This window comes from Callospermophilus lateralis, unplaced genomic scaffold (assembly GCF_048772815.1).
Source record: "Callospermophilus lateralis isolate mCalLat2 unplaced genomic scaffold, mCalLat2.hap1 Scaffold_107, whole genome shotgun sequence".
Lineage (NCBI taxonomy): Eukaryota > Metazoa > Chordata > Mammalia > Rodentia > Sciuridae > Callospermophilus > Callospermophilus lateralis.
In genome coordinates, this window is record NW_027510917.1 from 1842773 (window position 1) to 1869070 (window position 26298).

The 26298-nt window shown below is 34.1% G+C and overlaps 1 pseudogene; it reads right to left on the bottom strand.

Annotated features, from left to right (window-relative positions):
- LOC143386218 (activating signal cointegrator 1 complex subunit 3-like) overlaps positions 1-24672 on the bottom strand; it is an 84643-nt pseudogene extending 59971 nt beyond the window's left edge.
- Positions 24673-26298: the final 1626 nt, after the last annotated feature.

Below are 26298 nucleotides of genomic sequence, written 5' to 3' on the forward strand. Positions count from 1 at the left end.
TGGAGTTTTATTTAGTTAAATTAAGTTTGCCCTGTTCCTACATTTATTCAAGGAGTACTGACAACAACAGAAAAAATTCCTCAACAATGAGAACCAGAATAAACGTGTGCAATCACAGTTCATCTATTTCATCAAGGAATAAAGCTCCAGTGAAGTTGTGAAACTTGCCATCATAAAGTATGAAAAAGTGTCTACCTATTCTGGATCACAGTCTCCTTTTCCAGCTTCCACTTCCCAGTAATGTAGACTTCATTGCAATCTGAGACACATTATGCTGTTTTATAAGCATATAAAATAAAATTAAATGTTTAACTGAAAAAAGTAAGAAACTAACTACCCAGAACAATCTTCAGATTCAATATAATGCCTAACAAATGCCAATAGCATTTTTCTTACAGATTGAAAAAATCTAAATTATTAAAGAACCATGAAGAACCAAAAACCAAAGAAATTTTGAGAAAGAATAAAGTTAGAGGCATTCTACTTTTTGACTACAAATTATAGTACAAAGCTTCAATAATTAAGATAGTATGGTGCTGGCACCAACATATACACATAGACTAACAGAACAGAATAGAGTCTAGAAATAAACAAACACCCTGTCACTAATCTAACAAGAATACCAAGAAGGAAAAGGATAGGTTTCAATAAATGATGTTGAGAAAACTGAACATCTACGTTTAACAGAATGAAACTGGAACCTTGTCTTACACCATATGCAAAAATCATCTCGAAATTTACTAAAAACTTAGATGTAAGATCTGAAACCATAAAAATCCTAGAGGAAAAACAGGGAAAAAGATCTTGACACTGGTCTTAGCAATGAGTTTTTGAATATGTTCCCAAGAACACAGGAAAAAAAGGTGCAAATAAACAAATAGGGGTGCACCAAAGCTACAAACCTTCTGCACAGAAAAGGAAGCCATCAATGAATTTTAAAAATAACATATGTAATAGGAGAAAATACTTACAGATGTTAGTAAGGTGTTAATATCCAAAACCTATAAGGAACTTATATAGCCCAAGAACAAAAAGGCTAAAAATTCTATTATAGAAAAAGAAGGTGGAGGGACAAATGAGGCCAATAGATATCATTCTGTTGAAATACAGAATGGCTAACAGACATGAAAAGGTGCTTACTTTCACCAATCACTGGGTAAATGCAGATCAAAATCCCAGTGAGGGCTGGGGTTGTGGCTCAGTGGTAGAGCACACATCAAGCATGTGAGAGGCCCTGGGTTTGATCCTCAGCACCACATAAAAATAAATAAATAAAATAAAGGTATTATATCCAACAACAGCTAAAAAATAAATATTTTTTAAAAAATCACAATGAGTCAACACCTCACATCTGTTAGAATGAATATTATTAAAACAATGAAGTTATGGGCAAGGATGTGGAGAAAAGGAAACTGCTACACACTACTGGTAGAAATGTAGTTGGGGAAGTCATTATGGAAAATACACATGAACAGCCTTAAAAAATTACACATGGAAAACATCATCAGCATCATAGGAATTCTACTTTTGAATACATATCCAAAAGAAATGAGATCAATGTCTCAAAGACATGTACACTTCTATGTTTATTACATCATTGATTAGAAAAGCCAAGATAAAGAAACAGTCTAAGTGACCCAAGAGGGATGAAAAAAGAAACTGAAACACAATAGGAGATCTTTCAGCTTTACAAAAGAAGAAAATCTTGCCATTTGCAATACTATACTTTGTGTTAAGAGAAATAAGCTGAAAACAACAAAACACTGAATAATTTCACTAACAGGTGCAATAATAAAAAGTCAAGTTCATAGAAGCAGATTAAAATAATAGTTAAGAGGGGTGAAAATGGGGTATATGAGGAGATATTCCTTAAAGGATACAAAGTTTCATTTATGTAGAACTAGTTCTAGACATCTAAGGTACAGAAGGGTGTCTGTATTTAATAATATCGTATTAATAGATTTGAAATTTGCTGACTAGATATTAAATGTTCCCACTGCAAAAATATGTGATTATCTGAAGTGATGGATATCTAGCTATCTTCACTCTATCAATTATTTTATAATGTATATGTATATTTAAGTATCACATTGAACACCTCAAATATAAATCATTTCTATTAAAACTAAAATAGTATTGGGAAAAATTTACTAAATATGTTTTAAAAAAATAAAAATCAATACTTATTTGATTCTGGTGTTATTTGACATTAATTGATAATATCAATATTTGGAGGAATGTAGCATAAATTAAGTCTATATTTCCTGTGTATAATCAAAGTGTTTTAAAGTATTAGCATTTCATTTATATCCAAAGAATTATTATGAATCATTATATACCTAACAAGTACAGCTAAGAATTAATTACCTCATAAAAGAAGTACCCATGAATTATAGATATGAGGATGTGTGAGCACTATATACATGAGAAATTCACATAGAAGACTCCAAAGTTGATATCAATTATTTTGCAACAAATTATTCTAATACTGATCTGGCCCCCTGGAAAATTCACTGAGAGTATAACAAAGCTATTCACCAGGGTATGCCAGAATATTTGGACTTGGCTATTTTAGAGACATTAACTATCTTTTCTAATTGAATATAATAAGCACACAATATGTTCAACATACCTTTGAGGAGGGATACTTGTTGAAGACTCTGAAAATAGCTAATTCAGCTGCAACAGTCTTTCCTGATCTAGTGTGTGCTCCAACTAGGACACTACAGTCTGTGTGATACAGTGTATGAAATATTTGTGTCTGCACAGGGTTAAAGTGGCTGAAGTTGTACAGGACTTCATATGCTTTACATCCTAAAGCCATAATTGGCAAAGGCTGAAGATCCAGTAATTCTGAAAAGATCCAACAGGTACTTCTATACAATAACTGAAAAAACATGCACAATACTGAATACTGTATTATAAAGAATAACATTTCCTAATTATCTCTAGAGAAGAACATATTTAATATAAGTTCTTATACACCAGTGACACATATTATTCAGTCACTGCATTTAACATAACTGATAACACAACACTTTTATTGAAGAATCCCCTATAAACCAACTATATATTTCTCTTCCAAATAGGGAAATAACTTGAATAAAAGTACATGACAATATGTATGTTATGGTACAAAAATAAATCTGCCATAATTTGTAAAACAATGAAAACCTCAGACTCAGCAACTTAGTGATATTCTATCTCTCAAAATAATAATAATAATAATAAAAAGACTGGGGATGTGCTTCAGTGGTTAAGTGCCCTTTGGGTTCAATCCTGGGTACCTTGTCCCTAAAGGAAAAAAAAACAAAATAAAAAGATGACTTTAAAAAGTTATCTTTGCCCCACCCATTGCTCTACTCTATTACAAGGATAGCTGAGAGCTAACTTCATACTCTCTATGTCTAATTATGATTGTTTAAATTTTCCATAGCTCTGGAAATCCAGGAAGGAGGAAGACATTGCATGATAAGGCATGCAATGTTAATCAAACATATTTTTTTTAATAAAAGACTAAAAATTAAACATTGTACAATGTCAAATGCACAGTTATTGACAATGTTAAATTAAGATGATCTATTACAGTGATTTTACCTAAATGGTCTGTTTATACTATATCAGCTAATTACATAATTAGGTTGATATGTATTTGGTTGCTTAAGAGAGAAATTATTAAATTGGCATTAACATATAATGCTAATGTATGTGAAATTAAGTACTTTAATGAAAGAAAGAAACCTAGCAATGATATTGGAAGCATATATTTTAAGTTAAAACATCATCACTTCCACATATTTTGAACTTATGAGATTCTAGATATCACATAAACACATTTGATGAAATAAGACCAGAAAGACCCTCTGCAATAAGTAGACTACTTGATTATACAGTCTCAATATCATTCTATTTTGATAAAATTTTTTGGTTTTGCTATGCCAAGATATCAAAGAGAAATTGAGATGTAGTATAAAGAATCTCTCAATGAATAATATGAATAAGGTGTACATTTGACAAAATGAAAGATTATAAAGTCATATTTAGGTCTCCTTTCACTTCTGAAAGGACTGTCAAATAGCATGCTATTTAAAGTAGTCAGAATAACATTTTTTATTCTGAAAAGTCAAACAGTGTGTCTGAAATATACATGGGAAAGAAAATTTGACTCCTAATTTATGTCTGTAAAGTAAATTAAGGACCTCTGAAAATCAATACTAATCAATAATGAATTCTCAAAAAATGAAATTAGTATACTAGTTTCGAGATGTTTTTGAAATAGATTTCAGGGGTACTTGAAAGTATCACTGCAAAGATTTATTCATGAAATTTTGCTTTTTTAATAAATCAAAACAGAAAGGCATTTGTTCATTTTATGAAAACCTAGAGTTTATACAACAATAAAAATGCTGCTGAATGCTCTTACTATATATCCCTTTTAATAATTTGTTATATATATACAAACATTCCATAATCTAAAAAAAAATGTGAAATTTGAAACACTTCAGGTTTTAAACATTTTGGATAAAAGATAACCTGTACTAGAAATAAGTTTATGTGAATTGGAATAAATGTAAGAAAAAAGAGATATCTCAAAACTTTCACAGAGAATACAGATTAAATGATAAATGACAATTAAATGAAAAAGAAAGGCTATATGGAGAAATAATGATTATATATACAGATGAAAGTCCAGTAACAAAGAAATAGTAACTCTTATCATTACTATGGTTATCAGAATTGACTAAGCCTACTTTAATGCTTTTGGGGCTTAAATAAACAAAAATTAAAGGTCCACAATTTGACTATCTACATATACATATTTGATTTTGAAAATTTTGAACATACAGTTTAGAAACAATTTTTCAAGTAAGTTGGACTTTAATTCAGAGTAAAACAACTTTATTCTTATCAACATTAATTAAAATAACAATTTTGTGAAGTCAATAATTCACATCAACACATTAATGTTCAATTTGTTACCTGTATGGGGCTGATGCCTGTCTGGTAGAATCAGATGTTGGAAATTGATAATACAAACAGCCTCTGCTCCTAACCGTCTATCAGAAACTGCTTGGATATAGTATTGGGAAGGCAAAGGTTCAAAAATAGGGATTGCAAATACCAGTAGTTGAGCTTCTTTACTAATGACCTAATGTGAAATAAAGTCTAAAATAAATAAAGTTCTTAGTAGTCAATTCTTAATAGTATCTATACCAGATGTAATAAAAATAAACTATGTTGGATTTCTAAATAGCTCAGATATTCAGGTACTACAATAACTTGTAGGTGATTTCCTTCTGAGGATTATTTGATATAACAGAAGGTAAAAATTTCTACTCACTTTATATTATGTATATATATGTTATCATTATGACATGTTACCAGTTTGATTCATTATCAGAATTTCCCAAACTTGATTCATGCAATTATTTCATGATTTCTATAATTTCAAGTACCATATTATTATTTACTTAATATTTTTCTTTAAATCTGATCAGTATCTTAAGTGGAATATCTGAAATCTCTTAAAATATATATGTTACATGGTTATCAAGAAGATAAATGCATGAAAACAAAATATTGCTATAAAATACTATCAGTATCTAGTCAAGATTTTCAATCAGAAGCTTGCTTTCTCTTTGATAAAAAGAGAAATTACAAATAAAACATGAGTTAAAGATGTAACAACAATTGAGTCTTTACAGATAATTTTACAAGGAATGATCTTTTCACTAAGCAATTTATTATTTTGCAGGAAATTATTTTTACCCTCCTTATTTTATATATTCCACGCCTCTAGAAGCCATGCTTTAAACCATGGTAAAGATTATAAATGAATTTCTTGAACTAGGATCAGACTGAATAATCAATATTGTCACACTGAATCTCTGTGTTCCTTTGAAACAAAACAGGAAAACAGAAGATAACAAAACTTTCATGGCACTCTGAAATCAGAGAGATAGTAAAAAACAAAAATTGTTTATATATTTTTTTATGATAGCTAAATAATAAGGTTATATTCACCTGGTTTTAAGAGCTAGAAAATACTCTGAATGATAAATATGATCATTTGTAGGATTTCCCACCCAAATCCCCAGGGTTCTCCTACTGTCCCATGGACCTAGAATAAAAATTATCCTACTACTATGAAAATCATAACTCAAGTAACAGTACTGTTTACATATCAGCACCTATTAGTCTAACAACTTTTTTTGATATATAATTTATAAAACAAAGTTCACTCATTTAAAGTATACAGTTCAATGGTTTTAACATATTTACAAAGTTGTACAACTATGAACATAATCTAATTTTAGAACATTTTTATCACCTCCAAGAGAGTACTTATATTCATTAGAAGTATGGATATGGCTATTCTAAACACTTTGTTAAATGGAATGATATAACATATGGTCTTCTGTGACTGGCTTTTTAAACTTACCATACTATTTTTATAGTTCATCCATGTTTTAAACTGCATCAGTACTTTGCTTCTTTTTATTGTCAAATAATATTCCACTGGACACATATATCATATTTTTTTATATAAGCCAATCTCTCTTTTTTCCTTATATGGTCCAATACTGTTCAGTATTCACTTCTTCCTCGGGGACTCATGAAAAGGATATCACATCCCAATCATTTCTCCTCCAAATCTTCTTGCACTGTCTCACATGAGCTTTTGGGGGACACCACATTTAAACCATAACACCTGGGATAATTTTGATTCACATAAAGCCAATCACCTCATGACATTCTTGTGACAATATCTATAGTAAAGGAGAAGTCCATAACAAACACTTGGCATAATTAGACTGGGGGGAGCATGTATTTGTGGGAAGAGGGCTTACAGTTTATGTTGTGGGCTGAGGAAGTGGGTATGTGTTCCCCTTACTCCATTAAAAGTGAAAGAGAAGCAGGAAAACATTTGGGAAGTATCCAACAGTGTGAGCAGAGCAAAGAAGTGGAAAGATCTTGGGCCTTGAACAATACTATTAACCTCAAGACTGGACCCTCCTTAGGGCCCATCTGATCTGTGGACCTTTTATTGTACAAAAGGATATATTACCTTACGTAAATCAGACTGAGGCAAGTTAGGTTTTACATTCTTGAAGCTAATAGCATTAAAAGAGAGTTAATTATAAAAACAAACATGTACTTTCTCCTATTAATTAATAAAACTAAATTATGATGTATTATGAATAGCAATAGTAGAAAACCATGTGCAAAAATAATGAAACTTCCATTCCTTTAAAAACAATCAAAAATTTCAAATATGAGCTTATACTTAAATATGATTTTATATTTTATATAAAATTTCATATTTATAAAAATATTAACTGTAATTTGGTGTTATCAACTAGTGTTCATATACTGTGAGAAAAATAGGAATGAGGAATGCTTTAGGAATTAAAGGTCTGAATGCTTTAATGACAATGTGGAATTAAATTATAACATGGATGGGTGATTTTAGGACACACTGCTGAACAAAATTCATTTAGATTAAAGATGTACAAATGTTAACTAATATAGAAAGTATCCAAATACATTTAACTAGAATTTTTAAAGACTACTTGATGTAAAGCATTTTTGTATACAGTTTCTGATTTACTTGCCTTCCCCAGTTAGTTTTTTTTAAACTGTAGACTGAGTCCTATTTGCCTTTTGTATGTACAATTTCTAACACAGTAACTAGTCAAAGGATATATCTTAAAAACTATTGATAGAATAAGAAGAGGATACAATGTAGGTTTTTACATGTATGTTTACCATTATGTTGGTAAACACATATAAGATATTGAAGAACTTCTAAGTATTAAAGCAGGAAAAGGAGGAATAAAAGTAGAAATAGAAACATGATAAGAATCAAGAAAGGACATCCTAGGGAAGAGCTCCTTATAAAATGCTATCTAATCAGAGAAGGGAAATAACTGAAAAATCTGCTGGTTATGGCATCTGGTCAATCAGATATTAGAGATCCTTGAGGAAGTGGTCTCAGCAGAAAAAAAAACTGGTGACAAGAAAGAAAATGTAGAATACCTTTCTCTACAAGTCTAATGTTTAAGAAAAGGAGAGAACAGTATTTTGAGAGACATCATGATTTAAAAATGGATTTTTGGTAAGCAAAAATGAGAGTCAATAGAGAGGGCAAAAATAAATGGCAAAGTTCTCATGGATTTGAAACCACTAAAATAGTGTCCAGTTATGCAATGTTAAGTTCCCTAGGCTCTCTGAGGACGGAGGTGTAGTAAAATCTGAGGTACAGACTTTTTAGTTTAATATAGATATAGATATTTTCCACTTCTACCTGATCATTCCATGTGAAATCAGGGTAGATGCGGACAGTCCATGTGATAGGCTGAATGGATGCTTCCATCATAACAGAAGGAATCTGATGAACAAATTGTTTGACCTTCCGTCCAATATCCACGATGCAAAATGTGACCTGAAAGAAAAATATCACATAGAAGTAATGTGTCCAGACAGAAAAAAAGCAATATAATCTGACTTGACCTGGCATTGTTGAGAGCCACAGCCCAGTCAGAATGATGCCTGGCATTTGCCAGAGGGAATGTTTGAAAGGTGATGCCAGCGAACCATTGAGATGATGATTTGAGTTAAGCTATATATAATTGTTGTGATGCTGGATTGATTGAGTTGTATATTTGACCTTTACTGTCAGGCAATAGGGTGGCTCTTGCTGCCTCGGGCAGCAATTCATAGCACTGGAAATCAGTATCAAGGTTCCTTTAGGTATTATTAGGGTTCTGAGCCTTGATATTGTGCTTAAACTACTTTAAACAGAACTACTTCTTTTTGAGTTAGTTTAGAACACATACAGAAATATTTAACATTTTATGTACATAGCCACTGGTTTATTCACGGTCTACTTTAGAACTCTAAAATCACAAGAAATGCTTCAGGAATTAAAAACAACTCATCCACCCAGGCCCACTTCTAGAAAACATAAAATAATCAGGTTTTGGAATGCAGACATGTATGGGAATACCAAGGGTAGAGGCTGTTAAAAAACAAATGTGACTAACTGATTTGAGCAATTAAGTGAAAATAGATCATGTTTTAAAGCATCAAGTGTGCAATATGTGTACAGTCAACTTACTTTGTTAATAGTCCGTCTTTCTTCCTGCCCTTTTTCCTACTCTATCTTAGAGTACAAATGTTATGACTATCTCAGCCTCTCTAAACATTTTTGGAATTCTTTCTTTCTTTTTTTTTTTTTTTTGGTACCAGAGCTTGAACTCGGGGCACTTGACCACTGACCCACATCCCCAACCCTATTTTGTAATTTTATTTAGATACAGGGTCTCACTAAGTTGCTCAGTGCCTTGCTTTTACTGAAGCTGGCTTGGAACCTGCAGTCCTCCTGTCTCAGCCTCCCCAGCCATTGGGATTCCTGGGGTGTGCCACGGAGCTCAGTTTCCTCTTTAGAATTCTGGCCAACAGTAACCCTCCTCTCTACTCGTCTTCAGAATGACTCTTTTCACGTGTAATGTCTATCCTCTGCAGAAGTCAATACTGTCTAATCAAGGCATTATACATTTATTCCATAAATGTTAGGATTTGTGGAAATGTATGTTTAGGAATAACTTTTCAATATTACACAAAAAGCTGGACACTGAATACTATGTATGCACTGATGACAACTGGATTTAAAGGCATCTATGTGTGATTAAGCTTGTTTAGAAACTCTGGAGAATGTAGAGCTTATTGTTCACTTAAACTTTTACTGTGATACTGCTGATATACATAACAGATCTTTGAAATTAGTTCAATATTAAGAAACAAAATGAGAATAAAAATCACTGAATGATTATTATCATTTATGGGTAGGATCTACATTTAAAATACTTAAAACTTTGCTAATATAAACTATTTTAATTGCTAATTTTTTGGAGGGGGTAGTGGGGGTTGAACCCAGGGCCAGCAGCTAAGCCACCAAGCAATATCCCTAGCCCATTTAATTTTTTTTTTTTAAATTTTGAGACAGGGTCTTGCTAAGTTGCTGAAGCTGACCTGGAACTTGTGATCCTCCTATCTCAGCCTCCAGAACTGCTGGGATTAAAAGCATGTGTGACCACATCCAGCCTTAATTGCTAATTCTGCTAAATAACTTCATAAAATTTGGAGTGATTTTTGCTCTTTTGCATAAATAAAGAGATTTCACATGTAGGTTCAAAATTTATATTGAGTTATATGCATTCATGGATATGTCAAAATTAACAATGTAAATTATAATGTACTAAAAAAACAAATAAAAGAAGAGAGAAAATAAATTTATTGGGGCTGGGGATGTGGCTCAAGCGGTAGCGCGCTCGCCTGGCATGCATGCGGCCCGGGTTCGATCCTCAGCACCACATACAAACAAAGATGTTGTGTCTGCCGATAACTAAAAAAAATGAATAAATATTAAAATTCTTTCTCTCCCTCTCTCTCCCTCTCTCACTCTCTCTTTAAAAAAAAAAGAAAATAAATTTATGTTAAATAATTTGAAAATTCACAATATTTTTTTAAAATATTTATTTATTTATTTTTAGTTCTCGGCAGACACACATCTTTGTTGGTATGTGGTGCTGAGGATTGAACCCAGGCCGCACGCTTGCCAGGCGAGCGCGCTACCGCTTGAGACACATCCCCAGCCCCCACAATATTTTTATATCTGGTAAAATATTTTATTTTCACATAAAAATTCATTTAAGCACTTTTCCCCCTTCTTACCTATTTCATCTTTCCTCATATCTTTCAGCTTATCTAGAGTAAGATTTTTTTTCTTCTAATCTTGTTAGAATGTGTGGTGGTAACACTGAAAATTGTCTCAAAGGGCTAGCCCAACCCCAAAGCCTCTTGTTGATGACTTTACTAAGATTCAGGAGCCTGTAGGTCATGGTAGGCCAACGTTTCCTCAGAGCAATTTCAAAAAGGTCACGAACAATTCTAGCTGCATTCTGAAGAATAAAAGGGGGACATTGGTTGTTAGGTCCAATGTATTTTTAAATTTGTCATTAATTTATTATTCAAACTCAGTCTTCTAGAATGAATTAATAAAATCAGCAAAGCAGCAGGATATAAAATCAATACCCATAAATCAAATGTATTTCTCTACATCAGTGATGAATCCTCTGAAAGAGAAATCAGGAAAACTACCCCATTCACAATAGCCTATAAAAAGAAAAAAAACAAAAAACAAACAAAACAAAACAAAAAAACCTTGGGAAATGAACTTAACAAAAAAGGTGAAAGACCACTACAATGGAAATTACAGAATAATAAAGAAAGAAATTGGTGGAGACCTTAGAAGATGGAAAGATCTCCCATGTTCTTGGATAGGCACAATGAATATTGTCAAAATGGCCACACTACCCAAAGCACTATACAGATTCAATGCAATTCCAATTAAAATCCCAATGTCATTCCTTATAGAAATAGAAAAAGCAATCATGAAATTCATTTGGAAAAATAAAGAGACGCAGAATAGCAAAATCAATCCTTAGCAAGAAGAGTGAAGCAGGAGGCATCACAATACCAGACCTTAAACTATACTACAAAGCTATAGTAACAAAAACGGCTTGTATTGGCATCAATAGACATGTAGATCAATGGTACAGAATAGAAGACAGAGAGATAAATCCACATAAATACAGTTGTCTCATACTAGAAAAAGGAGCCAAAAACATTCACTGGACAAAAGATAGCCTCTTCAACAAATGGTGCTAGGAGAACTATAAATCCATATGCAGCAAAGTGAAATTAAGACCCTATCTCTCACCATGCACAAACCTCAACTCAAAATGGATCAAATATCTAGGAATTAGACCAGATACCCTGAGCCTGACAGAGGAAAAAAGAAAAAGTAGGCCTAAATCTTCATCACATCAGATTAGGCTCCAACTTCCTTAAAAGACTCCTAAAGTACAAGAAATAAAATCAAGAATTAATACACAGGATGGATTCAAACTAAAAAGCTTCTTCTCAGCAAAAGAAAAAATTAATGAGGTGAAGAGAGAGCCTACATTTTAGGAGCAAATTTTTGCCACAACACATTGGAAGAGAATTAATCTCCAGAATATATAAAGAACTCAAAAAACACTTATAAAAATCCCAATCAATACATGGGCTAAGGAGCTGAATAGACACTTATCAGAAGAAGATATACAATTGATCAATGAATATATGAAAAAAAAATGTTCAACATCTTTAATAATTAGAGAAATGCAAATCAAAACTACTCTAAGATTTCATCTCACTCCAGTCAGAAGGGCAGTTATCAAGAATACAAACAAAAAGTGTTGGTGTAGATGAGGGGAAAAGGCACACTCATACATTGCTGGTGGAACTGCATAACTGTGCAACCAGTCTGGAAAGCAGTATGGAGATTTGGAATGGAACCATCATTTGACCCAGCTATCCCACTCTTGGGTCTTTACCCAAAAGACTTAAAATCCACATAATATAGTAATGCAGCCACATCAATGTTTATAGCAGCTCAATTCACAATAACTAAAGTGTGGAAGCAACCTAGATGCCCTTCAATAGATGAATGGATAAAGAAACTGTGGTATAAGAAAAAAAAAAAAAACATCATCTTCTCCTTCCCACACTTAAATAGGCACTTTAAATTACCGAACCATACTTCTATTTTATCAGTCATTTGGGGATATGATGGCAAGAATGCTTTCCCTTGTCAAAGGTAAAATAAATGCATGGTTATTTCCTTAAAAATACAATTCTATTGTTTTAGTAATTTTCACAACTGTTGGTGGAAAAATCCATTTTGTCTATAATAATAATAGAAGCAAAGAAATAAAATGAAGTTGACAGTGAGCTTTTATATAGTTTTAAAACTATTATAATTTTTTTCTAAGTATAAATTGATATTCAATACAAAATACTAACAAATATTCTTTTTTAAGAGAGAGAAAAAGAGAGAGAGAGAGAGAGAGAGAGAGAGAGAGAGAGAGAATTTTTTAATATTTATTTTTTAGTTATCGGCAGACACAACATCCCTGTTTGTGCATGGTACTGAGAATCGAACCCGGGCCACATGCACGCCAGGCAAGCGCGCCACCACTTGAGCCACATTCCCAGCCCCCTAACAAATATACATGCACAACCATACTGTACAAGTGCACAACCATACACATCTAAGTCTTGAAGATTAATCTCTTGTTATGAGCAATAATGTAAAATATGACCTGTAATGGGGTGTTGGAGAAGTAGTAAAACTCCTAGAAATCTAATGAGTTAATACTTCTTCCATTTATTTTAACTTAGATCTTTATGGAAGCTTAAAAAGTTTTAAAAATCAGAAAAATGAGGCAAAAGGAAACCAACTGCAGATAAGTAACATAGCATCAAGAGTATTATCAGCAAATATTTGCTGTAAGTGATACTATATATATCAGGTCCAAACTACTTGATTTGTTTTTGTCTATAAGAATTCTATAGATACAAATTTACAGAGCAACAAAATCAAAACATATAAGTTAAAGAAAAAGTTAAGATATAGAACTGTAAAGGCAGTAAAACTATGAATCCTGGAATGAAACAAAATTCCTCTTTTTCAAATACCAGAAAACTATGTTAAAGTTTTCATTATACTGCAAAAAAACTTTTGATAGTAACCTAATACTTAAAAATCAATTGATGTGTTTATCTTATTCCAAGGGATATTTAACCCATGAAAATACATGTACTTCTTTATTTTTAGTCCTTCAGAAAATTTTCATTGTACCTTTGACTATTCTCACAATGATCATATTTGTGATGAGAACATTTAGAGACACATAATTTAAAAAGTGCAAGGTCTGTTGGGATTGTTGGGTCACAGCAGCACAAATCATAATAGTCAAATTATGTGACCAGTTCAGGTACCTATTAACATATGAATAAATGGAGAAAATATGGTATATGTACAAAATGGAGTTTTATTCAGACTTAAAGAAGAATGAAATGGCATTTGCTGGCAAATGGATGGAACTGGAGAACATCATGCTAAGTGAAATAAGCCAGACTCAAAAAGACAAAGCCTTATGTTTTATCTCATGTGGAAGCAAGAGATAACTAAGGAACTAAAAAAAAAAAAAAACAGAGAAAGGGGGTGGGCAATGTCCCATGAAAATAGAACCGAGATCAGCGAAGTAGATAAAGGGTACAGAGGGAAGGGAGAAGGGATGGAAAAGGGAGGAACCGAGTGAAGAAACTGACCAAATTATGCTATGTACATGTATGAATAACCATCAGTGATTCCCACCTTTATGTTTGCCTATAGAGTATCAGTTAAAAATTAATAAATAGAATGAAGCCTTCTGCTTTCCACTCTGCACTTACCTCGGCGTGCTTCTCTGGTGTTATACTTCAGCATTTGGGGAAGCAAGGACTCATTATTGGACCCTCTCTCTCTGGATGTCTTATGGGCTGCACTCTGGGGGCTACGCACCTGCCTTGGAGAGCTGTTTTGTATCAGGCAGGTCAGGACCAGGCTTTGTGAGCTATGGACCCCCCACATAGCCGCAAGCACTGTGCCAGATGCTCTTTAATTATGGAGCCAGTGATACCACCTGGACAGGTATGGCTAAAAAGTGCTGCTACTGTGAAGTTGGATTCCTGTAAGCTGGTCCTTTTGATTCCTAGTTGGAAGCTTTCAGGAACTTCTTTTTCTCTTTGATGACATGATGTGTCTAAATGTGCATCTGTGTTTTTCTTTGCACCTGGTGTTGGATCTTAATATGTTGCTTGGCAGCATGGCAGAGATGGGAACTATGGAGAAGAGACACTGTCAGAAATGGAGCATAGTCTAAATAGAGCCAAGAGGTGCTTCCCCTTGTCCTCAAGTCGACCTGTGGAAGGACTTGACCTCATGCTGAGACTGACTGACTATGGTGTCAGAAATTATAAAAACAACACAAGCTAAATAGCCTTTTATTATTTATTTGCTCATGCAACCAATTATGTTTGGAAAACCGCAGTTGAAAAGCAGGCTGGTATTTTTTTTCTTTAATTTTCAGTGAATGTAGAATATATCTGCTTTTTCTATTGAACATCAGGGATGTGTATTATTTTTTAAATTAATAGTGATGTTTTTCTGATTGTTGATATTTACTTACTATTATTGGGGTTCGTTTTACCTCCTTTAGGAAAATAACAATTCAGAAACTGTTGAAGTGAGAGAGGAGGAAACATAATGAGTGTTAGCAGGCTGGGTGAATCCTGAGCCTCATTGGTATCTGCTACTTGATCCTTTTAATCTTTGCCCTTTTAGTATGAAACCTTCCTTCATCAATGTAAGATGGAGCGCTCCAGAGAGGGGGAGGATAGTACTGCTGCTGCTTCGCACTCTCATGGCAACACGAGGGGCCATTTGCTACCATTTTATGAGCCCATGATTTTTTTGGTATGTGATTGTATTTTTTTGTCCCAAGAATATTTTTCCTTCCTTTTTTTTTAATAGAGGGGCTTTTTTTAAAAAAAAAAAAACAACTTTATTTTATTCATTTATATGTGGTGCTGAGGATCCAACCCAGGGCCTTGCACACGTGCAAGGCAGAGCTCTACCGCTGAGCCATAACCTCAGCCCCTTTACTTCCTTTTTCTTCTGGTGGAAATCATATTTATATTTGAGGTTATTTTAATGCTGCTAACTTTCCTCATAAAAGCATCTTGACTTTTGAAGTCAACGTGGGTCTCAGTTTTTTTTTTAATTTATTAACCAACTGAACATTAAATTCCCCTCCATTATGAAGGTGCTGTTGACACAGATAGTACACACTGTCCAGAGGGATGTGGAGTCTATTCTTCACTTCTGTGAGCCAACATGGGGCACGTTGTAAGATATTCATATGTGCAGATCTCTTATAATTTTAAACAATTTTTAATAGATCTGTAACACCATGAGGGAGATAAAGTCTGTCAGCTCTCTTTGTTTCAGCAGAGAGAAGAATTGGAGTTCAGTGAATGCTCCAGTATTCAATTATTTTAAGAAACGTTAGCACTAACAGCTTAAGTTTAACTCTTTATGTTAACTGAGTTTTGTAATTAATTATAATACAGATAGTTGTATTTTATAGAAATAAAAATCACACTGCTGTGTAAAATAGTCAAATACTTTAGTAAAATCACCAATTTTATTTCCCAAGCTTCTTGTTGCTTTGTAGGTAGCAAAACCATGGAACTTGGTTCATTTTATTTTTCACTTATTGTGCGTTGTTCTAGTAGATTATTCAACTGTAATGCCACTTGCTCTAGTTCTTGTTCAGGATGAGCAAATGATTGGCATAACGGCACTCAGTGTGAAATTTAGTGTATATTAAAGTTTAAAAAACTTTTAAACTTGAACTTTTAACCATGTTCCAATGTCATTGTCACTTAAATGAACTTAGAATGTATTTCTTACTGCTGAAAATATGCTTTAAGAATTTTCCTTCTAAATAGTAACTCCTGGTTTGGAGTTAGTATTTCATTGCAGTATCATTTGAAATATGTAAATGCATTTCTTTGACATCTGCTAACTGTACCAACCAGTGTGATGTAATGGAAATGGGCAATGGTATAGGTGCTAGAATTTGATTGCACATGTGAATGCTTGTTTGTGGCTAGTATGAGCCTCTGGTTGTGTCTCAAACCTTTTAGTTCCTTTTATCTTCTGATACTGTCAACATTTGAGACCATCCCACTGCCCACGCCTTCCCCCTTGCCCTTCTGACCATCTATCCCAGCCTATGACAGTGTTCATGATACTTATTCTAGGAACTTGAGTTAAATGTACTTTTTGTCCCTTACTCTTAAATTAATAATCCATCTGAAAAAAATGTTGGCATAGAAATGTTAGCAATGTTCCAAGAAAATTAAAGAATTTATATTAAAATATTAAAGTATTTATATTATATAAACATAAGTTTAGGCAGAAAAGAACAGAACCCAGGCTCAAATTTTCATGATCTGGAAGTGTTTTATTTCCTTACACATTTTAAAAAGTTAATTTCAGATCACAGTGGTGGCTTCCAAGCATAATTTGAAATGTTTGAAGTTATATCCATAATAGCTGGCAGCTTGAGATATAAAAAAAATCAGTAGGACCTCACAAATATGTTATTTTAAACCAACATAGCAGATATCAATTTAAGAGGCTTAATCAAAAAGTGAGTAGATAGATTGGATAGAAAAATGAAGTAATGGTATTTAAGGAAGACTTTCAGATCAACTAATATATGATCTCATTATGATCTGCTACCTGGTTAGATTGTTGGAAGCAAGGAAAAACATCAGATGCATGTAACTAATTTACTAAAGACAAACCAGTGGAAAACTTGATGTGTCCCTTAAAGTGACCATCTGATCTGCTTGGTACAAACATACTCACAGGAAACTACCTAACAGGGTTTTCCTTTAAAATAAGGTGAAGAAAGCATCAAAATACAAGAAGTTGTATAGAAAGATAAAGATTCAGAAAATCGCAACTAAGATCACATAATATTTTAGCAGTTTAATGCTTTGGGGAGAAGGAGAGAAAGTGATTGAATGCCGTCCTCCAGACAGTTATTTTTATTTAGTTTATCCTGGTCTTATGCACAGGCTTTGGAAGAAATTCATTTTGACATGTTTAAGAGCACTATGATATAAAATACAGACTGCAGCATTTACTGCTTGGACAAGTCAACCAACTATAGCACTTTTCACTGTCCCACATTCCCTAAGTAAATTGTAGTATAGTTGATAAAATAATAAGTCAGGATGGGGATATTTCTCTTGAAGGATGGATCACCTCAAGTTGAACACCTCTGCCTCCACTCACCTTTATGTCAGTTTTGAAAACTGTAGTTTTTTAAAAAAAAAAAAAGTAACAAAGCACACAATGTAGTTTTCATGCATAAATTTAGTTTTACACACACACCTGGGCATATAAACACACACACACATGCATGCACGCATACACACACACACACACACACACACACACACACATGTATCTTCTTTCAGGACAGCTATTTTTCAGTTTGTCATTTGTGATAGCTATATTTGAGGGTCATTGTGCTTGTTTTATACTCTTCAGGAAAAAATAACAACAATGTATAAAGCAAATTTTCTATTAATGATAATGCAAATTCTTTTCCTTCAGAATGAAAGTAACAATGACAACAAAATCAACAAAATCCTGAGACCCTTTATTGCATTTTGTTGATTTGATTTTTTTGTTTCTTTCTCCTCACATAAGCATAGGAATCATGCTCTACTGAAAACATCAGAAGAAAAATGGGACATTACATACAGGGGAACAATGATTCAAGTAATGGTTGAATTTGCATTAGAAAGTGTGCAAGTCAGAAGATCACTGTTCATTTTTTTCCTTTTAATTTCTATAAACCATATAATCATTTAAAGATAAAATTATCCAATTGTCTTCTAAGCATTTTTTATGTACATAGAATATAGGTACTATAAAATGATGATTACTACTCTAACAGCACCTAAAATGTGGACACAGCTTTGGAATCAGGCAGTGGCAAAACTGGAAGGCTTTTGAGGGTTGTTATGGAGAATGCCTATATTCCCTTCAAAGACAGTATAAATATGGGCTTTTGGGACACTTTTCAGTAGGGGCTGCAAAGGAAGTAAGAAATGGGTTATTAGCAACTCACCAGAAGGGAGATTGTGTCATGTACTGACTGAAAGCTTAGGGAAAATTTTCCTGTACTTTGTCAAAATAAGAACATCTAAGTAATGAACTCAACTATTTAATTAGGAAGATATACAAGTAAAGTGTTGAAGGAGTCACCTATTCTATTCTTGCTTCTCATGGGAAAAAGTGAGAGGAAAGAGATGTGATTGGAGGAAGAACTGTTAAGCCCAAAGAAGCCACATCTTGATGATTTTGAAAATGTTCAGCTTCTCCAGATGGCTTCCTAGCACCGTCAGCAGTCTTCAGGAGAAATCTACTCTGTTGTTAATTGTAAGGAGTATATAAGCTTGAAACTGCTGAGCTCTGTCACATGGAGATAGCTTGTGTGTAAAAGAAGACAGTGTAACCAAAGCAGAACTTGGAGATAAAGTGTGGGGCTACTGATAAAATGAAGCCTGTAATCTGGTAATGGTTGTTCTCTCTCTGGATTTGTGAATCAATAAAGGCATTCAGTTTTCTTTTGTCATGTGAAAAAAAAATTAATAAATATAAAAATGTATGAAATCACAGATTATAATGCAGTCATAAATTGTTAATAAGACATCCATTTAAAGATCAGCACATATTTTAACTGAGAAGCAGAAAAGTAGTGGAATTCTATGTAAAGAAGACCCAAGTATGGAAACCTAAAAATTTCAGATTACCAACTTCAGAACTAGTTGCTACTACTATTCTTAATGTTTCCCCCCAAGTCTTAAGTTTCAACTCTTCCATGCAAAATCTACTGCACAAGAAAAGGAAAAATGAAAGAAAAACCCCAAAAGTTTGGCAATTGCTTTGATAACAAATGTATGTATGTGTGTATGTGTATATATATATATATATATATATATATATATATATATATATATATGTATTTACCAATACACACACACACACACACACACACACACACACACTCTCAATGCATATGTATGTGTATTTATTTATCAATATAATATTTGTGTGTATGTATATTGGTAAATAGAGAAAAACTATAATTTTGAGTTAGACTCAACCTCTTTGATAATTTTGACTTAACAGAAGTAAATATCATATGAAGATGGTGAAATAATGTTTTTATTACATTACAACTGAATTTTATCTGTAATTAGGAAGCATTTACAGTATATAAAGCAGAGTTCTAAAAAAAAGACAAGATCTGTAAGCCACATGGACCACACAACTATAAAGCTCATAGGAAGACCTGCTATCACATGTATCTAATTCTCTGTCTATGCACACACATTGAATCATGAAACTGACTTCAAACTTTAAACTGTTAAGACAATAATGCATTAATGCTGTCTTTTATTTCACTATAGGGAATAGAAGGGACACGACAGGAGGAGTAGATTGTATATAACAAGTGTATTCTTAAAAATGGTTTATATGTTTCCTTATATATGGTTATTTCTAAAACTCAATGTACCAGAGTAAAAAATCATGGTGAAATATTAACATCTAACAGAAATATACCTGAAAAATAGAATGATACAAATATCAACATTATTAATGGGAAAAGAGATTTAAATAAAGGAAAATAATTACAAGGAACCAATTTAATTTTTTTATTGTATTTTAAAAAACGATTAAGGCTCTTTATTTTTCTTCTAGGTCCATAACTCTATTCAGATGAGGCAACAGTAGCAAATATTTATCCTCACATCATGAAAGGATTACAAAACAAAAAAGAAGCCTTGAGGTTTTTTTTTTAATAAACGAGTTTGAGTTTTCTACCTGATAAGCTTTGTGACTGATGCCATACACTAATGGATTTGCTCTCATTCGTTCATAAAGGTAAGTGTAACTTATCCACTTCACTGCTTCTTCCATGTTTGTGACTGTTCCCTGAGCAATCTGCAAATCAAAAATACAACAGAAATTAAAGGAATGCATTAAAGTCAAACATAAACATTACAGCAAAGGCCATTCTGCCATAAATTAAGTTTTCAAAATAGATCATTGTGCCACATTTAAAAGTAGGTAAGCACAATCACTGAAATGACTTCTCAGTTAATGAAAACAGCAGGCCTCTTTATTTCATTGAGAATAATACATTGGAAATGCTATCTTCCCAAACTGAACTTACTCAATGATGACATTTGATTGTTTTTCCCTGTATGGATTTTAATTCTAAATAGCATTAAGGACATTTTTGACATTTGTTAATTCTTTTTCATATTCTGTATCCATTTTGTTTTAGTTTCATTTTATATAATAAAACTACTGAATATGTTTAAATGTAAGTGTACCAGAATAAAAATAACAAAATAAGGGGCTGGGGTTGAAGTAGAGCACTTGTCTAAGCACATTTGAGGCACTGGGCTTAACCCTCAGCACCATATATAAAATAAATAAAATAAATAAAGATTAAAAAATAAAACTCAACATTATTAAAAAAATAATTAAATATTAATTATGTCGAGAATTTTGAGGTTTATGTGTATAAAGTCATTCATAATGACACAGATAGCCTAATCCCCATAACCAATTACCGTATATGAATCATGCTATGCTAATTATTCACTTTAATTTAGGAGAAAGAAAGTACTATAGGTTCTGTTCTATGATATATCCCTTGAAAGATGGTCTTGGTTCCCACATGGTCGTCCTGATTATTACTACAGTACAATAATATAGTAACAAGTTAGCATTTCAGAGAGAATCCTGGTTAGAAAAAAAAAAAAACCTCATCTACAATTTTCATCCTCTTTATTCATCTAGTTATCTTAAATAAATATAAAAATAATAATTTTTAAAATGTGATTTTAAACTTAAAATTTTCTCATTACAAATTTCTGTATCATAAGTCCTTTTAATGTAGATGAACTACGTCCCAATAATAAGCCTACTGTCCCTTGGGGAAGAGGTCCTTTTATTCCTGTGGGAATGATTTGAACTCCCAACTCTGGAGTTAGTACTGCTCTGGCAGAGGCGCAGATGTCCAACCCTGCGCTCCCTCGGGTTTGTCTGATGAGGGATTTAATGGACAATGTGTCCTGGGCACTACTCTGATGGTGTTGCTGGGTTCCTCCACTGCCCCGTATATTTGTGGTTGTGGACCCCGGAGCATTGGGCCCGGCTGTCCGTTTTTTGGCAATGGAGCCTGATGCCTTTCTCCACTATATCATGGGTAAATACCTGGTCCTTGTCCATTTTTCGATAAGGGAGTACCCTCTATGGTAGTTTGAGAACGGCATTCATTAGCCCAATGTCTCCCTCTACGGCATCGTGGGCAAATACCCGGTATTCTATTTCTTTGATACCTAGTTTTGTTAAATCCTCCTCCTATGGGGCAACTCCTTTTAAAATGTCCTGTTTGTTCACAATCATAGCATGTTTTTGGCCTGGCATCTAAAGCCTGTTGTACTGCAGCTGCCAAGACTTGCCCTTGTTCATTAATATCTCTACATAATATAATATATGTGTTTAAATCTTCATGTCTCCATGGTCTAATAACCTCTCTGCAGCAACGATTTGCTTGGTCATAAGCCAGTTGTTTTATTAATGGCATTGCTTGTTCCATATCCCCAAAAATTTTGGCAGCCATTTGAATTAGCCTATCTACAAAGTCAGCGTAAGTTTCATTAGCTCTCTGTATTACCTTAGATAGCTGACCTTGTAAATCTCCATGTCCTTGTAAAGTCTTCCATGCCCTAACTGCGTCTGCAGCAATTTGTGCATAAATAGCAGGATCATATTCAATTTGTTGCCGCTGACCCTCATAAGGTCCTTTCCCTAGTAACATTTCTATATTTCTTTGAGGGTAACCGGCTGCTGCATTTCGCCTAGCTGTCTCTGCGCAAAATTCCTTATTGGCAACCTTCCATAACAAATATTGTCCTCCATTTAGCACAGATTTACACATGCTAGCCCAATCTGCTGGCGTCATGTCCAAGTTAGTAATGGACTCGACCATGCTCACTGTGAAGGGAGCTTGGGGACCATAGGTTGTTACAGCCTCCTTTAACTGCTTCACTGTTTTAAAATCTAAAGCACGGTGAATTCGCTGTCCTCCTACCTGTTCAAGTACAGGGCATGCTAATCTTCGAGGTCCTGTCTCAGGATCCCAATTATCAACTACGGGGTTTGAGGGCCACTCAGCTGTCTCTATCGGTGGGGCTGTTGGTTGAATTAAACCCTCTTGTGATAAAACGGAGTTAGTAACAGCCTCCTGTTGTGGCCTTTTTCCTAACAACCCCTTTTCCTTTAAATTTTCTTCCTCTGTCTGACTAGCTCGAGAGACCTTCTCTTTTGCTTGATCTAAAATGTCTTTCTCCATGTTCTGAACCTCTAACAATTTACTTAACATCTTTTCAGTTTGTTTTAATCTACTATAAAGATAATGCAACCCAATATGGTAACACAAAACAAAACCGAAACTGAATGAAACAAAAACGGAATTAAAAATTGTTGTATCAATTTTCTCTTCCTCAGGGCCGACAAACTTCAAACTTTTAGTCAACCATTTTTTCCAGTTTGCCTGAGAAATTTCTAGGGATAGGCAGCTTGAAAGAAAAACAAAATAAATCAAAAGAAGAACACATTGTTTTTTGAAATGGTCACCCATTCTTTTGCTCTCCTTCAGGGGCGAGCAATTTCACTTACCCCCAAGCTTCAGGCGTTCCGCGTACGAGCCACCAAATGCCGCAGTCTCTGGCTGGGCACAAATCACGAGTCTCCACACAGCTTGTAGATTCAAACAGCAATTCTTTATTCCCGATCTCACACCGGCCATCTACAAACACGTTCTGGGGGAATCCACGTTCTCTGCCCAAATCCACTTCTCCCAAATCCACTACTCTGCCCAAATCCACTCCGCATGGGCTTCTGTCTCCCAAATTATACTGTCTGACCCTAAGCACTCAAGAGGAACTCAGCAGCAGGATACGCCCTATTCTAAAGGGGGAACACCCTAATCTCCTATTATGCTAAACTGCCCTATTCTAAAGGGGGAACACCCTAATCTCCTATTATGCTAAACCGCCCTATTCTAAAGGGGGAACACCCTAAACACGGATCCTGCCCTGGTCCTTGAGCAAGGTCACCTTTCAGAAGTCCTTCCACTAGACAGCATGGGAGTAAGCTGGCAAAGAATTTGTCATACCTACTTTGCTGATGGCTCCCAGCATCCAAGGACATGTGCCCAGTGATTTACTTCCTTCAACAATTCTCCACCTGCCTACAGTTGTCTCTCAATAATCAATTCAAATGATTAATGCATCAAATAGATTAATTGACTGATGAGGTTACAATAACATAACCTAAACTTTTCATCTTTGAACATTCACCAAATATATAATGGATGAATTTTCAGGGGACACTTCATGTCCATACTATAATATTCTGCAACTAGAGCCCAAAAGTTTTATCCATCTCACAGTGTAAAATTAAATTAGTCCATCTCCCATAGTCACCATAAGCTTAATAGTGTAAGCATTGCTCAAACCTCTAAATCCAAAGTCTCTGAGACTCAAAGCAATTTTGGTTCTGAGTTCCTATAAAAAATCAAAAGCAATTTAGATACATCCACTATAGAGTGGCAAAGAGTAAATATTTACATTCCAAAATGGAGGAATAGGGGCATAGAAAGAAGTGATTGGATCAAAATAATACTGAAATCCCGACAGACAACCATTAGATCCTATAACTACATGTCCTGCATCTAGTGAACATGACACTTAGATGTGAAATCCAAAGGTCTTGAGCAGCCCTGTCCCTATGACCTTGCTGTTTACACTGACAAGATGGCTCTGTTTATTTTCTGAAGCTTTCCTTTGCAGATGTTCAACATTCCTGGCATTCTGAGGTCTACACTGCAGCTTCAGCCTTACTCTCACATCTTCATGCAGCACACTCTTGGTGGGTGCATACTGGAATTTCAACCTTGCTACACTTTATCTAGCCTCCTATTTCTTCCTTTTCAATCTTAGTATAAGTCTACATGACCCTCTTACTCTATCATCCAGCTTTCCTATAGCGCTAACACAGTCTGCCATCGGCTCAAGCAAGAGCCAGACTACATTGGGCCATAGCTGCAGTGGCCTATGAGTGTCTGTGTAGTCCAACATAGTGAAAGTAATCCTGGGGAAGGAATTTTCTAGGCACACTTGTGAAACAATGTGACTGCCATATTTTAGCACCACTGAGGTATCTTATCAAAGAAGTATCATTTTTACACCCTTGACACAGCAATGGGTATAATCTTGCTAATTCCTGAGCATTTTTTTTTCCTATTGTCTCTGTGCAAAGTACTTAGCCCCTCCTTAGTGGCAGTAATTTCTTCAACATTCACACCTTTCTTGGCCTCAGTTGTACATGTGTTTCTTCTCTGATCAAATTTTTAAAATTTTTCCTCTCTGATTTTTACATTAAACCTGGTTAAAAGTTGTCTGCAATATCCATGACACTACCTGAATATTGGTGTCACCTTGAAATTGGCTTTACCAGAAAACTTAGTTCATTACCATCAAAGTCATCCTTATGTGGAATCTCAGAATATAGAGAAAATTTAGAAAAGTTATTTGCCAAAATGTAACATAAATGATCAGTAGTCCAATTTTCAAGAGTTCTCATGTCTTCTGGATCCTCGTGAGCACTGTCTTTATTTCTGAATCCCTATAAGCATTCAGATCTGGGCTTCTACCAGAATTACTCATTAAGCTCTGCTTACAAAATTTTATGACTTTTCTAGCCTGACTTTCAAAACTTTTCAAACCACTCCTACAAAGCAGTTCTTAAGATTTATGAACCATATGGTCAGGTATGGTCACATCAATGACCCTACTTATTGATACCAAATTCTTTCTTAGGAAACCAAAATATCTGAGAACATCTAATTAAAGGGCGATAGGTTTATTTTCAGCTCATGGTTTCAGAGATTTTGTCCAAGTTCAGAAAACCTCATTGCTCTTGCCTAAAGATGTGGCAGAACACCTTGTCAGAAGGGTGTGATAGAGAAAAAGTGAATAACTCAAGGCACCCAGGAATCTAGTGAGAGATCAAAAGTACAATCCAACCACACCCTACCTGCCCACAGTTACAACACAATTAATAGACAATTGGTGGATTAATACACTGATTGGGTTGCAGGTCTCATAATCTAATAATATTGCTTCTGAACATTTTTGCATTGTCATACTAATGAGTTTCTAGGGACACCTCATACTCTAAACAATAATAGGCATATCCCAACTGACTTATTTCCTCTAGCCATGGTTCAAATGCCTACATTTACTTCACAGTAGCTCATTTAAGTTATTAATCCATCCAATGCATCATTTCATGGATGAAGTTACAATTTTCATAATCTAATCATCTTATTGCTGAAAAATAACTATTGTCAAAAATTTAAAATTAACAAATGCAGGTAACAATATTGGTAAAAGGAACACTTTTACATTGTTGGTAGAAACATAAATTAGTACAGCCACTATGGAAAAGAAAATAAAAAAACTAAAAACTACCAGAGAATCCAGCTATTCTACTCCTGGATATGTAGCCAAAGGAATCAAAGTCAGCATACTATAGAGATTCGTGCACCCCCATGTTTATCATTGTACTATTAATGATAATCAAATTATAGAATCAGCCAAGGCTTCCATTGATGGATAATGGATAAAACA